Source organism: Akebia trifoliata, chromosome 4 (genome assembly GCF_017979445.1).
Source record: "Akebia trifoliata isolate Shusen 1 chromosome 4, ASM1797944v1, whole genome shotgun sequence".
Lineage (NCBI taxonomy): Eukaryota > Viridiplantae > Streptophyta > Magnoliopsida > Ranunculales > Lardizabalaceae > Akebia > Akebia trifoliata.
Genome location: NC_141378.1, coordinates 19,774,066 through 19,791,291, shown reverse-complemented (window position 1 = coordinate 19,791,291; position 17,226 = coordinate 19,774,066).

The following is a 17,226-nucleotide window of genomic DNA, read 5'->3' as shown; positions in this document are numbered from 1 at the left end:
ACTGGTAGGCCGATCGTTAGCAACGGCTCGGACCAAGAGACCTACCTTCTTAGTGAGCTCCGTCATAAGTTCCTGTAAGGTGGCTAGGGTTCCTCGGGTATCTTCCTCGAGGTCACTTACTCTAATTCTGAAGGTCACGGATTCTTCTTCCAGCGTGTTCTGGCGACCATCTAATTGCATAATACCATCAACGAGACCAGATAGCACAGCTACCTTCTCTTCTAATACCTCAATGTGTTCCTTGTTTGTATGTGGTGGTGGTGTGTTAGGAGCGGGTTGGTCCACGGTACTTGTAACTCCTCTTGCCATTGTTCGCGTGAACAAATGGAAATTGGGAGAAAAGCTTGGGGATAAAACCAACGTGAACCTTAACTAACATGGTTGAAATACCAACTGTGCTTAAACAACTGTAGCTCTGATACCAACTGTCACGATCGTATTTCTTTCGAAGCGAGGTCATGCGGTGCAAGGGGTGTCAATCCACTTGTAAGCATGTAAAAATGATCGTACACCACAAACGTAGCTAGCAAACAAGTTAATGAGGTAAAGTCCGGGGGCAACTTTGTTGATATAATATAGATTACACGGGGTAACGCGTTACAAAAGCATAAAGGTGCGTTTTAAAGAAATAGATGATCCTATGACACGCGAGACTTCCACATAGCTTGGCTCGAGGGCTTTAGTCAACGTGGGTGTAGGTCGGCGATTGGGAAGCACTAGACACCCTTCTTACCAGGTGTATAATATTATATCAACAAAGTTACCTTTGGGCTTTACCTCGTGTTGCCTCGTTTACTTGTTTGCTAGCTATGTTTGTGGTGTACGATCATTTTTACAGGTTTGCAAGTGGATTGACACCCCTTGCGTCGTACGACCTCGTTTCGAAAGAAATACGGCCGTGACAGTTGGTATCAGAGCTACAGTTGTTTGAGCACAGTTGGTATTTCAACCACGCTAGTTTAGGTTCATGTTCATTTTATCCCCAAGCTCTTCTCCCAGTTTCCATTTATTCACGCGAATAATGGCAAGATAAGCTATAAGTACCGCAGACCAACCCGCTCCAAACACACCACCACCACGTACAAACAATGAACGCATTGAGGTATTAGAAGAGAAGATAGCCATGCTATCTGGTCTCGTTGATGGTATTGCACAATTAGATGTTCGTTGGAAGAAGAATCCGTGACCTTCAGAGCTAGAGTAAATGACCTCAAGGAAGATACCCGAGGAACCCTAGCCACCTTACATGAACAAATTACGGAGCTTACTACGAAGGTAAGTTTCCTGGTCCGAGTCGTCGTTAACGATCAACCTATCAGTAGTAATGCTTCTCCCTCGTGGTTGCGAGTCACTGGGCCACGCACCTTTGATGGTGTTCGCGATACGAAAGAGCTCGAGAATTTCCTGTTCCACATGGAGCAGTACTTCCGTGCAGCTCGTCCAGATTTAGAAGAGGTAAAAGTAACAACTGCTTCTATGTATTTTGCAGGTGACGCCAAACTATGGTGGCGAACTAAGTACACCGAGATGGCAGGGCAAGCCTGGTCTGAGTATCTGCATAACCTTGGATTAAGCCTATCAAGTCCAAAGATCTCGGAGGAAATCTCCCAAGGATTAGTAATTCAATCTCAAAGATCCCAATTTCATTTAGGATCCTTGCAATCAGGGATCTCATCGTGATCACATCCCAATTAAAGGGGAAATCATGATTCGAAGGAAGGATTTATATATAAAGGAATTAACAGAGGCTAAAGGATCTTTTTGACCGATTGAGAAAATGAGTTCTTATTTTTATTCTTCTGCAACTCTAACTTGAACGTCGAAAAATTATTGATAGGTACTACACCAGTGCTAACAGGAGGGACGAGGGAGCAATTTCATATTAGTAGGGCAACATCTATCAAAACATCACCAAATTCTTCCTCTACATAGAGTATCTTGACTTTCTTTCTCTCCAAATTTGACACGCTTAGTTTACGAACAAAATGAATCTTAGGGCTCGGTTTTTGCATGCTTCAACCAATTAGTTTAAAGGATATAAAGGATTTGGGATTGTTTATTGTGCATTTGTTTCTTTAGTGACTGTTATGATTTGGTTTTCGTTAGTGATGCTCTTTATTTAATGTAATCTTGATGACTTGCTATTGTGTTTTAGAAATCGACCCAAATAGTATAATCTAAAATTTTAGGGGTATATTCCCTTAGCTCTACCCTAGGTATAGTGTTGGGTATAATTCAAAAAGATGAGGACCAACTTGTTGGAAAGAAGAACCCCTCTCCAAAAGATTATATGGTGTGGATGGACTAAGCTTATAAAATAAATTGGATCGTCATTTAGATGTAGAATGTTTCAAAACTCAGTTTGACATCTTGTCCATGGACGAGATGAGTTGCCTTGGAAGAGTCAATTCGTCTCAAACGAGACAAACAATTTGACTCAATTTAAAATAATTGATTTACATATTTTTAAATTGAAATAATTATAATTCTTTAATAAAAGAAGGTAGGGTAGAAAATGTTTAGTCATAAAATCATGTTTTATTTATATAATAATATTTAAATTTTAAAAAAATTAATTATTTTAATTAAAATCCCAGTTAATTATTTTAATCAAGACATAGGAGGGTATCTCTAATATTTAGCTAAACGCAAGGGGGGCATGTCTAAATTACCCTTTATTTTATTGTCACATAACTCTCAAGGTTTTGATAATATTTGGGATACCACTAGATTTTTCAAACTGATGGCATACCCATTTGACCTTTGGTCTTTATTAAAAGACTAATGAGATATGATGAAATGCCTCCATCTTCAACCTGTATTTAAAAAAAAAAACATTGAATTTTTCTTCCCAGACGGGTGGCTAAATTAGAATAATCGAAAGAGACTCATTCGTAAGTAGAAACATCGAGATCTTTAAGATTCATAGCAAGTTATGAACTTTTTGTTTTTACGTCCGATTTATTCGTTTACCCTTTTTTTTTTTTTAGGTGTTTAAATTATTTTAGGAAAGTTTTGTTTTGTTAATGACTTGAATTATAGAAGTCACAAGCACACATTGTTGATTCTGTCTTATTTCTAGAATCAAGTGGTATCTATTTTCATGCTTAGGTCATTTGTTTACTACTTTAGTAATTTTTCTAGTTTTTGCTATTTTCATGGTTTCTAGGAATAAGATTTTTTCTATAAATACTTAAATATTATTGTAACTTCACTACAAAGACAAATTTTGGATTAATAAAATTTATATTTTTTAGAGAGCTTTTCTTTCCCGTTTGGTATTCTGTGGGAATCAACAAGTTTTTATGCCTAATTATTCAATATTCTTTTGAGAAACAACCCAATTGGAAGATTATATGCTTTTCCTTGCATCACAAAACTATTTATCTGCAATCTGTTTTTATCTTACGCTTTGCTTTAAACTTCCCGCATATCTAACTACTCCTATGAACAAGGTGTAGACACTCCAATTTGTCTAGACCGAGCCCAAGAGTTCTTAAAAATCCAGCGGAGTGAGACATAATTAAAAAAACTTCAATTTGATGAAGTAGGGCTAACCTTTAGACCCAAGCTTAAGTTATGTCGTGGGTTACCCACGACCTAGGCTATCTTTCCTCTAGGCCGTGGCTTGTGGGTCACCCAAGGCTTAGGCAAAATTTGAATTGGACCTTGGGTAACTCAACGACCCTTGTATTTTGGCCTAGCCATTGGCTCAAGCAAGGTCCAATCGATTAGGTTGTTGTGATTGAAATTTGTGCGCTTGAATGCTCTAGATTTGATTAAAGGGATTTTACTACTAAACCCCTCCTAACCCCTCATTTTTCAAGAGAACACAAGGTAATTTGACCCCTCTACCCTTGCATTAATTCTTGTTTAATCGCTCACATTTGGTTTTTGTGTAATTGAGCAAATCCTCCAATTTGACTCTTTATCTTCTCCGCAAATGATAATTATTTTCCTATCCCTAATTTGTTATAAGACTCAATTTAAGGTAATTTATCATTAAGGCCATCTTCTTGTGCCTAAGTCAAAATCATTTTTTAAGAATTATTTGCAAATTAATCAAGTTCAAGGATCAAGACCCTTTTGCCCATAAAAGAGAACTCTTTAGATCCAAAGAGAAATTACCTTTTTACCTTTAAATTTGATAGAAGTCATAGGCGTTCCATCTTCGTTATGGATAGACTCCTAGTTGTTCGGTTCAAAGTCTGTCCCTTTCGGTAGATTCTTCCAAGGAAATATTTATCACTCATCTGTGAATTCTTCACCTTGGATTTCTTCTGCTTCCACTTTGGTTTCTGATGTGGTTTAGTTTTTATGCCTAAGCAACTTCATTTAATATAATTATTCCACGTTTAAACAAATTCTTCTCTAATTTGATTATAACGGTGCATTATGATGTGTTCTCAAGGTTTAAATTCGAAATTGTGGATTTGTTTGTGGTTAGAACTATTAAATACTTTATCATATTTAAAATATGAAAATTTGTTCCAATAAATAGATTATCAGCCTTGAATCCAAATGATATGGACCAATAAGAATCCAAATAGATTAAGAATTGACCCAGTGAACCTACCCAACCCTTAATGACTAACCCAAACCAAATGTTATCAATTTGGGTTTGGATACAAATTTTGAGAAGCAACAAGTACTCAAATGAATTATAGAAAAATTATTTGATTAATGATTTTCTGACGCACCCTTATGCCCCCCCCATCACAGAATCGTAGATCATTTTTCTTGGGATATGCATAATCATAAATCTTTTCCTTGTGTATCCCTAGGAAAATTATCTATGATTATGTGATAGGGCATAGTGGGGCATGTCATATTATAATGATTCAAATTGTTTACTTAGTCAAGACCATCTTAATAGATTATTAGGTACCTTAAGTCAATTAAGCCCTTATAGTTTTGGAGTAAGTAAACAATTTTTCTCCTCACTGAGATATTTAGGTTAGAAATGTGTTCCAATATTTATTATTCATATTTTGGATTTTTAATTTCATTATTATTATTATTATTATTTTCTTCTTCTGTTCAGCAAGGAAGTGAAATTTTATGATATAGGATTATTAATTTACATAAATTTCAGAGACATACGCCCCTATGTTACAAATGCGGAAGTCTTAACATTAGGAGGTCCCAAAGCATCATAGGAAATTTTATTTGATTCATGAATATTCTTACTCGAAAAGACTCACTCGGTCTATACATGGCTGATGTGGCAAGGGCACAGAACCATAGGTCTTTTTCTTCAAGATACACAAGGAAAAAAGTTCAACAACTCTGTGCCATTGCCATGTCAGCCGCGTACAAACCGAGTGAGTCTTTTCGAGTTAGAAAACCATGAGTCATTTTATTTTAATCACCCATTGAATATTATTTAGCTCCATTTAAGGAACTGCAGAGCAACATTGAGTCTAATTCAATCTCAATTTTCAAGATTTGGGAAGGAATCATTTTTATACCTTCTTGCGGTATCCTCAACTCAATTAAACTTTCGTAATATCTCCAAAGAAAATACCAAACTCAATTATTAGCTCCCAACAATGTTTCTCATCATGTTTCCCCATCTTTGTAGATGGAAATTGGAATACAAAGACACATACTCTATGTTTGGATTTAGAGAAACTGGATTGACAAGAGAGAAATTGGGATAGTTTTGAAATTTTAAAATGTCTTAAAAGAGATCCAGGGCGAGTTGGAATTATAAAATATTTTAATAGAGGTTCTCTCCAAATCACTCCACTTTTGGACAAAAAGACAAATCACATTTTTTCTCTTCCCTTCTCTCCAATTTTTTTTTTTCCTTCTCTCCTCAACTTAACAATCCAAGCAAGAGAAATGGAGAGAAACTCATTTATTTTCTCTTCTCTTCTCTTCATTTCTCTCAATCCAAGCACAATGGTAGAATAATGAGCTCATTCTACAGTTTATAGTTTAAAATATAAATTAAATAAGCAACTAAATAACACCTTTATTTAAAAATATCATCACACTCCAATTTCAGTTAGATAATCATTTTTTTTTTTCAAAAATCAACATGATCAAATAATGTCGCCGTTCCCATTATTGTTATGGTTGTTGTGATTAGTAAGAGACTAACAACAACAACCCAACCCTTCAATAATCCAAAAAATAAGAAAGAGTTACATTACTTCCTTTGCATTGGAAAGACTTTTTTTAATAGGCTTGTCCGCTCGATGGGCAAGTTAACATCACAGGCTAACTCCAATCATGCCTCTCTCTTTCATCTTTTCCATGCTAGAGACCCCGATTGACACTCGGGTTGCTGATAAATTGGGATCGGACCAATGACCTCAAGGTTGCCATGATTTGCAGTGCAAATCATCAAATTATGCTCCATTGGTATTATCATCGTTATCATAAGCACCACAAAAAAAATTACACATTCAACAATGAAAAAGCTTCATAAAAAGGCTAACAAATGGCTTTGATATTTTTTGTTTGGAGGAGATGATTTACAGAACTAGGAGGAATGCATTGTGAAGGCCATCTTAGCCCAATATATAACTCTTTTTCTTTCTTAACTTAACCTTCTTTCGTAACGCTTACCAAAATGGTAATAAATTTAAAGCGCCTGTTTCATAGATTAATCCACCGACTAATGCATTGAATCTCATAATAATTACAATAATAACTCTTTTCTTGCATAATCAAGTTGAAGTCTATCCTGGCGGGGGAAACGATACACGATCCTATCCATGTTGGCCAATCATGGTGATTCTACATGTGGAAATGAGGCAGAACAAGGTTATCGAATTTGTTACTACAATGAGTCCTGATAATCTGACTCTCTTTTTATGTGCACTCTCTTCATAAAACAATACAGATTTGTTCTTGTGTATCTCGAAGCAAAGGATCTACGGTTCTGTGAAGGAAGCGTACAAAATAGAGAGTCAGATTATCACGACTCTACCACAATACAAAATCGTGAACTAACCATGAGCTACATTTCACCAACCCAACAAACTTTATTAATTTATGTTATTGTTACATACCCCTCAAGGTTTTGATAATATTTGGGATATCACCAAAATTTTCAAATTGATAGCATGTCAATTTGACCTTGGTCTTTATTAAAAGACTAATGAGATATGATCAAATGCCTTCAACTCCAACCTATATTTTAAAAAATCTTGTTTATTTCTTTCCAATACTAGCCATCTTCAACCTCTTTTGACATTACTCTATGCTTTAAACTTTAATACCCTCATCTCTAATTACTCTTCTGAATTAGGGGTGGAGCCAAGATTTTCTTGTAGTAGGGGCAAACTATGGTTAGTTGTATAGTTGAAGAACTTAAAGATGAATGATTTTAGGGAGAAATCCAGAGGTTTTCGGTTTGAAGTTGAAGAAAATGATACTTAGGTCAATTCATTTAATATATGAGAAGGCCTGATCAAGAGGCAATATCATCAACAAAAAATTGAGGAGGGGAGGCAAAAATTGGAGAGAGGTGAGGCTGTGGGGGCAAATGGGAAGAGAGGTGAGGGAGTGGGGACAATTCGGGCATGTAATTAGTTAAAATATAGGGGTATCTCAAAGTTTTGTGGGGGCAATTGCCCCCACTAGCTCCTTACTAGTTCTGCCCTGAGGTTCTTCTAGAGTGGGAAACCACGAAGCATGACCACAAATTCAAATGAAGTGAACCCACAAATCAAGTAAGAGTCCTGATAATGTGACTCTCTAGGTGGCATACTCAAATGACTCCATGACGTGGACAAGTTTGGGTACTATTGATATGTACGCCTCGACATACACAATTCCATCAAGATACACTTTTATGGGGAAGTACAATCGTGTATCCTAAGGCATATAGATCTACGATATCCGAACTTGTCACATCATGGAGTCATTTGAGTATGCCACATGGCGAGTTATATTATCTCGACTCATCTTATATCTTGAAGATATTAGATTTGCATTAATTAGGTATTTTAGAATATTGGATTGATTGATTGTTTTTTTATATTGGTGGATGTTTCAATTTTATAAACCCAATGACCAAATGTAATCATCATCCAATAATTCTTAATAAAAATAAAATTTCTTCATATCCCTATATCCGTCAAGATCTGAATGATAGATTATTTTGCAAGTTGTATTTTTATATTTTTTAAGTTATAATTAACAATGATTGGGTGTAGTGGTCAAAGCCTCTCTTCAAAATTGATAAGTTATTAGTTCAAGTCAACATTTAGTCACATTTTAGTAATTTTATTTGAAATAACCTTAAACGGTTTGACAATATCCAACCTAACCGACCCGAATAAATTAATTCAATCGGATCAAATTCATATATGATTTTAATGAAAGTAAAATGGTTCGAATATAGTCTTAGCTAAAATAATCTAAGTCGGATTTAGATCTAGATAAAAATTCAAATATGGATATGGATACATTTATATCCAACTCAAGCCTGACTCATTTTAAGCCTTACACATACCCCTCAATGTTTTGATAATATTTTGAATATCACTAGATTTTTCAAGCTGATAGCATGCCCAATTGACCTTGGTCTTTATTAAAAAACTAATGAGATATGATGAAATGCCTTCATCTTCAACTTGTATTGAAAAAAACATTGAATTTTTCTTTCCAAAATATACAGTGCAAATAATACCATGGATTCATACAGAAGATGGAGTTAGAACAATCCAAGGAGACTCATTCTTAAGTAAAAATGTCGAGATTTTCAAAATTCATAACAAGTTATGAACTTTTCATTTTTAGTTCTAATTCATTCGTTTATTTTTATTTTTAGACGTTTTTATTATTTTAGAAAGGTCTTGTTAATAACTTTAGTAATAAAAGTTATAATCACATACCATCGATTTCGTCTTACTTTTGGAATTAGGTGATATCTATTTCCATGCTTAGGTCATTTTTAATATTTTATTCATTTTTTTTTTCTATTTTTTTGTTATTTTCGTGGTTCCTAGTTATAAGACTTTTTCTATAAATAGTATTGTAACTCCACTACAGGGAAGGACTTTGGATTAATAAAATTTATATTTTTTAGAATTTTTTTTCCAATTGCTTGATATTCTATGTGAATCAACAAGTTTTTGATGTCCAATTATTCGATATTCTTTTGAGAAAAAACAAACCAATTGGAAGACTATTCTTCTCATTCATCACAAAACTATCCAATTGCAACTTCTTTTTATCTTACTCTCCGCTTTAATGCTTAAAATGCCCTCATATCTAACTATTCTTATGAACTAGGTATAGACACCCCAATTTGTTCTGACCAAGCCCAAGAGTTCATAAAATCCAGTGGAGTGAGACAAAATTTAAAAACTTCAATTTGACCAAGTAGGGCCAATCTTAGATCTGAGATTAAGCTATGTCATGGCTAGGTCATGAGTTATCCATAACCTAAGCTATCTTTCCTCTAGGTCGTGGGTAGGGCTTAAAATGGGTCAAGTTCAGGTCGGAAATGAGTATATCCATATCCATATCCGAATTTTTATCCAGATTCGAATTCAATTCGAACCCAACTAGTTAAAATCATATCTAAACCATTTTACTTTCGTTAAATCTATATCCGAATCTGATCTGACTAAATTAATTTATTTGAGTTGGTCAGGTTAGAAAATGTCAAATCGTTCAAGATTAGTTCAAATAAAATTGTTAAAAGATGGTCAAATGTTAACATTAACTCAATACCTCTCAGTTTTGAAGAAAGGCCTTGACCACTACACTCAACTGTTGTTAGTTGATGAAAGATAGGTTTAAAAAATATATAAATACAACTTGCAAAGCAATATATCATTCAAAGCTTGACGGATATAAGGATGGATTTGTATTCGACTTGGATTTGACTCGCGTCAAGGGACATCAAGCCATATCCAAACCATATTAGAATTCAAATATACTTAAAGGAATCAAACTTGCTAAATTAGGACTTGGATCACTCAGATTTTAGATAAAATCTGTTCCATTTTAAGCCCCAACCATGGGTCACCCAAGGCCTAGGAAAAATTTGAATTGCACCTAGGGTAATCCAACGACCCTTGTATTTTTGGCCTGGCCTTTGCCTCAAGCAAGGTGCAACTGATTAGGTTGCTATGTTTGAAATTTTTGCACTTGAGTGCTCTAGATTTGCTTAAGAAGATTTTGCCACTAAACGCCTTCTAATCCCTCATTTTCCAAGAGAACACAAGGTAATTTGACACCTCTGCCCTTGCATTAATTCTTGCTTAGTCTCTCACATTTGCTTTTTGTCTAATGTCCAAATCCTCAAATTTTAACCATTGATCTCTTCCCAAATGACAATTACCTTCCTATCCCTACTTTGTTAAAACTCAATCTAAAGTAATTTATCATTAATACCACCTTCTTATGCTTAATTCAATGTCATTCATCAATGATTCTATGCAAATTGATCAAGTTCAAGGGACCAAGATCCTTATGCCCTTCTAAAAGAAACTACCCTTTTACCTTCGAATTTGACAGATGTCATAGGTGTTCCATCTTCGTTGTGGATAGACTCGCAGTTGTTCGGTTTGAAATCTACCCATTTTGCTTAGACTCTTCCAAGGAAACAGTTATCGCTCAGCTATGAGTTGTTCACCTTGGATTTCTTCTCCTTCCACTATGGTTTCTAATGGGGTTTATGTTATGCCTAAATGTTGCAACTTTATTTACCAGATATAATTCTTCCATCTTTGAACAAATTCTTCTCTAAGTTGATTATAATGGTGAGTTATGATGTGTTCTCAAGGTTTAAATTCGAATTTGTGGATTTGTTTTTGTTGATAACTATCGAAATAAAAAAGGGATATTGATGGAAGCTTCAAATATTGCATTTAATTCTATCAGATCTATATCATAGATCTAAAAAATTCAGGTTAGTATCGATTCAAGTCAATGCCAGACCTAGTCGAGATTGCTTATTTTTATGAGATATTATTTCATCGAAACTGACCCATTAGAATATTGGGTGATTTTGTCATGCCCCTCAACAATTTGGTTATATTAGAGACACCCCTATGTTTTCAAATGGATGACATTCCCCCTTGCCTTAGGTCTTCTTCTCCCATCTTCAACCTATTTTTTAATCTCATTTTTTACTTTTGATCTTGAAAACAAGATAAGATTCTTGGAGGATTCTAGGGATGAATCTTGAGGCGGGCCTTATATTGTTTTTCGAATTTGATTTTTTTTTTTTTTTCATTTAATTTTAGAGAGCTACTATTGCCATACCAATTTCTTTACAAATCACCAAAGAATTGCACACAATTGGTGTGCGTTAGTAAAACTTGGAGTGGCAGTAAGACGTTGGATTCGATTTGCTAGTGTTATATATAAGTTGATTTTGGCAGCTTAACAACACTAAAATTTGGCAATCCAAATACATCAAGAACTGATCCAGTGATGCAGTCTAATTCCAAATAGATTAGCACTCGTGATATTCTTATTCGAAAAGACTCACTCGGTCTGACGTAGCAAGGGCGTAGAACCATAGATCATTTTCTTCGGGATACACAAGGAAAAAAATCAATGGTTCTATGCCCTTGCCATATCAGCCGTGTAGGGACCGAGTGAATCTTTTCAAGTCGGAAAACCATTAGTCATTTTATTCTAATCACCCATTCAATATCATTTAGCTCCATTTAAGGATTGAAAACCATTAGTCATTTTATTTTAATCACCCGTTGAATATTATTTAGCTCCATTTAAGGATTTGCAAAGCAACATTGAGTCTAATTCAATCTCAATTTCAAGATTTGGGGAGGAATCATTTTTATACCTTCTCGCAATACCCTCATCTCAATTAAACTTTCCTAATATCTCCAAAGAAAATACCAAACTCAATTATTAACTCCCAACAATGTTTCCTCGTCTTTGTATATGAAAATTGGAATAGAAAGACAATTACACTATGTTTGGATTGAGAGAAGAGATACTCATTTTCTCTCCACCTTGTTTGGATCGATGGGAGAGAAATTGGGATGATTTTGAAATTTTAAAATATCTTAAAAAAGATCCAGGCGTAGAATTGGAATTATAAAATAATTTAAAAGGAATTCCCTCATTTTCTCTCCAAATCTCTCCACTTTTGGAGAGAGAAAATTCCAATTTTTTCTCTTCTCTCCCCAACTTAACTGTTCAAACAAGAGAAATGGAGAGAAACTCATTTATTTTCTCCTCTCCATTTCTCTCTCGATCCAAACACAATATTAGAATAATGAGCTCATTCTACAATTTATAGTTTAAAATATAAATTAAATAAGCATCGTCATTTGAAAATATTATCACGCTCCTATTTAAGTTTCCTAACCATTTTTCTTTATTTCATAGCTCAACATAATTGAATAATGTCGACGTTCCCATTATTTTTGTTGTTGTTGTTGTTGTGATTGGTAAGAAACTGACAATAAAAAGGGTCCCAACCCTTCAATAATCCAAAATATAATAAAGAGTTACATTACTTCTCTTCCCTTATGATTTCCTTCTAAAGTCGGATAATAGAGGAAAATTATACACTAACACTAAAATATTTACTGATTTTTCCTCTTCCGCACATAAGAATAGTGGCATATAGAGTAGGTGGTGGTGTCCATGTAAAAATGCTAGTGTGGGCCAATCACAGATGTACAAGAGATGGCGCCTAGTTTTTAAGGTGGCAAACGAGATGGTTGTCCACTCTTACATCCTACATTCTCACCAAAACTGGTTTGAAAAACACAAATTGCAACCTTAATCGATCTCCTTCCATGCATTGGAAAGACTCTTTATCAATTGGCTTGTCCGCTCCATGGGCAAGTTAACATCATAGGCTAACTCCAATCATGCCTCTCTTTCCTTCGTCCATGCTAGAGACCCCGATTGACACTCAGTTTGCTAATAAATTGGGATCGGACCAATGACCTCAACGTTGTCGTGGTTTGCGGTGCAAATCATCAAATTATGCTCCATTGGTATTATCATCGCTATCGTAAGTCCCACCCAAGAAATTTGAACTAAAAAAAACTAAAACTCAATAAAGATATCACATTCGACAATGTAAAGATACATAAAAAGACTAACAAAATTGGCTTTGCTGCTTTTGTTTCAAGGAGATGATTTACAAAACTAGGGGGAATGCATTGTGAGGTCATCTTGCCCAATATATATAATTCTTTTTCTTTCCTAATTTAACCACCCTTCGTAATGCTCACCGAAATGGTAATAAATTTAAAGTGCCGGTTTCATAGATTAATCCTCCGACTAATGCATTGAATCTCATAATAATTGCAATAATTACTCTTTTCTTGCATAATCAAGCTCATTTCTATCTTGGCAGGGGAATCGATACACGATCCTATCCATGTTGACCAATCACGATGAGTCTAGGGGTGGAAATGTGGCGGAGTACGGTTACCAAATTTGTTACTACAAGGAGTCCTGATAATCTAACTCCCTTTTTCTGTACACTCCCTTCACAGAACCGTACAAATCCATAAGATTTATCCTTGTGTATCCCGAAACAAAGGATCTATGATTTTGTAAAGGAAGCGTTGAAAAAAGAAAGTCAGATTATCACGACTTTACTACTATACAAAATCATGAACTAACCATGAGCTACATTTCATCAACCCAACAAACTTTATTTATTTATGTTATTGTTACATACCCCTCAAGGTTTTGATAATATTTGGGATATCACCAGATTTTTCAAATTGATAGCATGTCTATTTGACTTTGGTCTTTATTAAAAGACTAATGAAATATGATCAAATGTCTTCAACTTCAACCTATTTTAAATAATAAAAAATAATAAAAAACCTTGTTTTTTCTTCCCAAAACTAGCCTTCTAAAACCTCTTTTTACATTACTCTCTGCTTTAAACTTTAATACCCTCATCTCTATCACTACGTGAAAACTATTAAATTCAACAGAAAAAATTGACAGGCCAAGGCCCACGAATTTTAGAAACTGAATTTTGATGGTTTAGGATCGTTGAAATTCTTGATGTTCCCAAATTTGACGGCTTAGAGCTATCGAATTTCTCCCATCCTTCATTAATTTCATAATTTCAGCCCGTCGAAAAAAAAAAGATTTGATAATGAAAAATTCGACGCCAATTCGACCTCTAGGTCCGCCGAAATTTATGAAATTTGACGGCCCAAGGCCATCAAATTTGGGCTTTTTTCACATTATCTACTCATGAAGTAGGTTCTCTCCAGAGTGGCAAACCACAAATTCAAATGAAGTGAACCCACAAATCAAGTAAGAGTCCTGATAATATGACTCCATGTTACAAAGTTCCCTCGGGATACACTTTTTATGGTGAAGTGCAATTGTGTATCCCGATGCATATAGATCTACAGTACCCAAACTTGTCATGTCATAGAGTCATTTGAGTATGCCACCTGGCAAGTCATATTATCACAAATCATCAAGTAATACAGTTTCAAAGTGAAAACTATGGATGTATTTTAGTCATTAGGCAATCCTAGGCAGACGTGGTGCTAGCCTTACCTAACCTATCATGGATCAAATTTGGGTAGTGTAACTATGGTCGTTTAGTCATAGGGCTGTCTAGGCCCAATTAGTCATTGGGCTACTAGGCCAAACCCCTGTTTAGGGCCAGGATTAGTCACGAAGCTAGGGCCCTGGAGTGTCTTGCCCTATCTTCCATAGTTATAAAGATTTTATATTTTATCTAGTAGTAATGTGTTTGTTGCCGATCACTTGGGGTTTCCTTATTGGCCAACCCAAGTGTTAAGGGGTGTCCTACAAACTCTGAGACTAAAACTAAATGACATAAGTACGATTATATTCAACTTCTAGTGGAATAAACCTTTATTTTCTTTTATAATTTTTTCAATATTACGGTTTCATATTCTTAAACCTTCTCAAGAAAAAGATTAAATTTGCAAGAGTTCATATGATGGGTTTTGAGGCAGATCAAACCTTGGGTTTCTTCTTTTCTTCTTCTTGTTCTAGGCATTTTAAGATTATGGGTATGTATTTGGACAGAATTTTCAGGCTTTAGGAGGGGGAAATAAAATAATTGAGCAGAATTTTAAGATGGTAGACTTGCTCCCTCTTTTGCCTTGGAGAGGTCCTTTATGTATAAGTCATTGGGAGACTGTTCAGGATATAAAGGTTCAAGCCACAAGTTCAACTTATTTTTAATAAAACCTCAAAGAATGACTTTATTTACCCTTGCTCCTTCTTTTGCCTTGGAGATGTCTTTTATTTATAGGTCGTTAGGGAAACCATTTGAGATATAAAGGTTCAAGTCACAAGTTCAACTTATTTTCAATAAAACCTCAAAGAATGACTTTGTTTACCCTCAATCAAATTGTCATCGATGATTTTTTACCTCTCAATGGGTCTTACCAATCATGATGATTAAATGATAGATGTGTAAATGTTCACAAGGTCCTAGAGAGTTCCTTGGGAGAGACAAAAGTGTCCAAATCCTTTGAAAGACGACAAATTAGATGAAAATTGGCCATAATGACCAATTTATAAGAAATTATTTATGAATGACCTTTAATTAAGTATAAGATGATGGCCTTAATGGTCAATTATCTTAGAATTAATCTCAACAAACTTGACATAGGAAGGTAATTGGCCTTTTATGGGGACTAAGGGTCAAGATTGAAGGAATTGCATAATTAAATTTAAACCAAGGGTGAAGTACTAAGCATGATTTAATGCAAGGGCAAAGAAGTAAACTTACGTTGTGATCTCTTGGAAAATAAAGGAAAAAGAGGGGTTTAGAAGTAAAATCTCCTTAACCAGTTCAATGCACAAATCTTAAATCTCAATTGCATAACCGACTAGACCTTGGGTAAATCACACTTGAACTTTTGATCGAATTTGAGTTGACCTCTTGCGCTTGCAGGTTTCGGGGTTCTTCTTAGGATTGACCGAGCAATCTTTGGATGTCTACATCTCCTATATACCATCACATTTTAGAAAACAACATATATGGGTTGAAGACTTTAAAAAGGAATAGACACTCCCTTTCATTTTGAAAAATCACCACTTAAAACAATTTGGGTACAATTTGAACTTTTACTTGATTTTAGAAAGAACACTCGCAATGGATCATGAATGCTTTGGTGTTCCATTTTATTGACTCCAAGACAATTCTATAAACTTAAAGTTAATATCATCAAGAGTTCCATTTTTTTATTTTTAATGGAGTGACATATAGGATAATCCACATACTTCATGCAATCTTAGATATATATGTTCTGCATCCATCATGCTTCACAAGTATGGTATGTCATCTTGATATATTACAACAAAACAATCATATAAATAATTATGACAAACCTATTCAGATAAATATTTATTTTGCATCATCCAATCACATCCAGTCTAAACATACCTCATGACTATAATAAATATATATATCTAGACCCACCAAAAAATCACGGTCATGTCACTATCTTTTTAAATGGTATAGACTCATGAAATTGAACTCATATGCTCCCACATAATCCTGATCGTGTAAACAAAAACTCAACAATGTTAGAATTATCTTAACCATTTCTGATGTATTTTTGGGATATTTCTTCCGTCCTGACGATTGGATTTTGTAATTGCCTGTTGGGATTGTGTGTGAACATAAGAATTAATTTCAATCTACAAATCCAAACCCTATAAGAACTCTTGGAATTGTTTTCGAAGAAGTATCCTTTGATCATGTATTTAGAGAATTTTATAGAGTGGTTGATTTTTTGGCACTATTATGGAGTTGTGAGGCCTTCAACAAAAAAAAATCTCAACCCTTACAACATGGACAGGGGTCCATCCTCATTTGAACCACCTAGAGTGCCATGTTGGTCCAAATAATAGCTCAACTCCGACATTTAATGGCTTGGATTAGATTTGAAAAAAAAGAAATCCAAAATAAATAAATAAATAAATATATATATATAGATGGGGTGGTTCAAGGGACATATGTAAAAACAATGATTTTTCAAAATATGGGTTAGAGGTTTTGGATTGAGCTGATTTTTTGCAAGGATAGTCACTACGATGAGAAGATCATCCTCACAAAAAATCAGCTCAATCAGAAATTTCTAAATCAATCAAAAGTGATTTACAAATTATTGACAAAAATTAATAAAAAATCGACGGTCCACATTCTAAATCACTTTTAATGGTATTAGAAGTTTCAGATTGGACTTTTTTTTTTTTTTTGGATGATCTTCCCATCATAGAGATCATCCTCACAAAAAA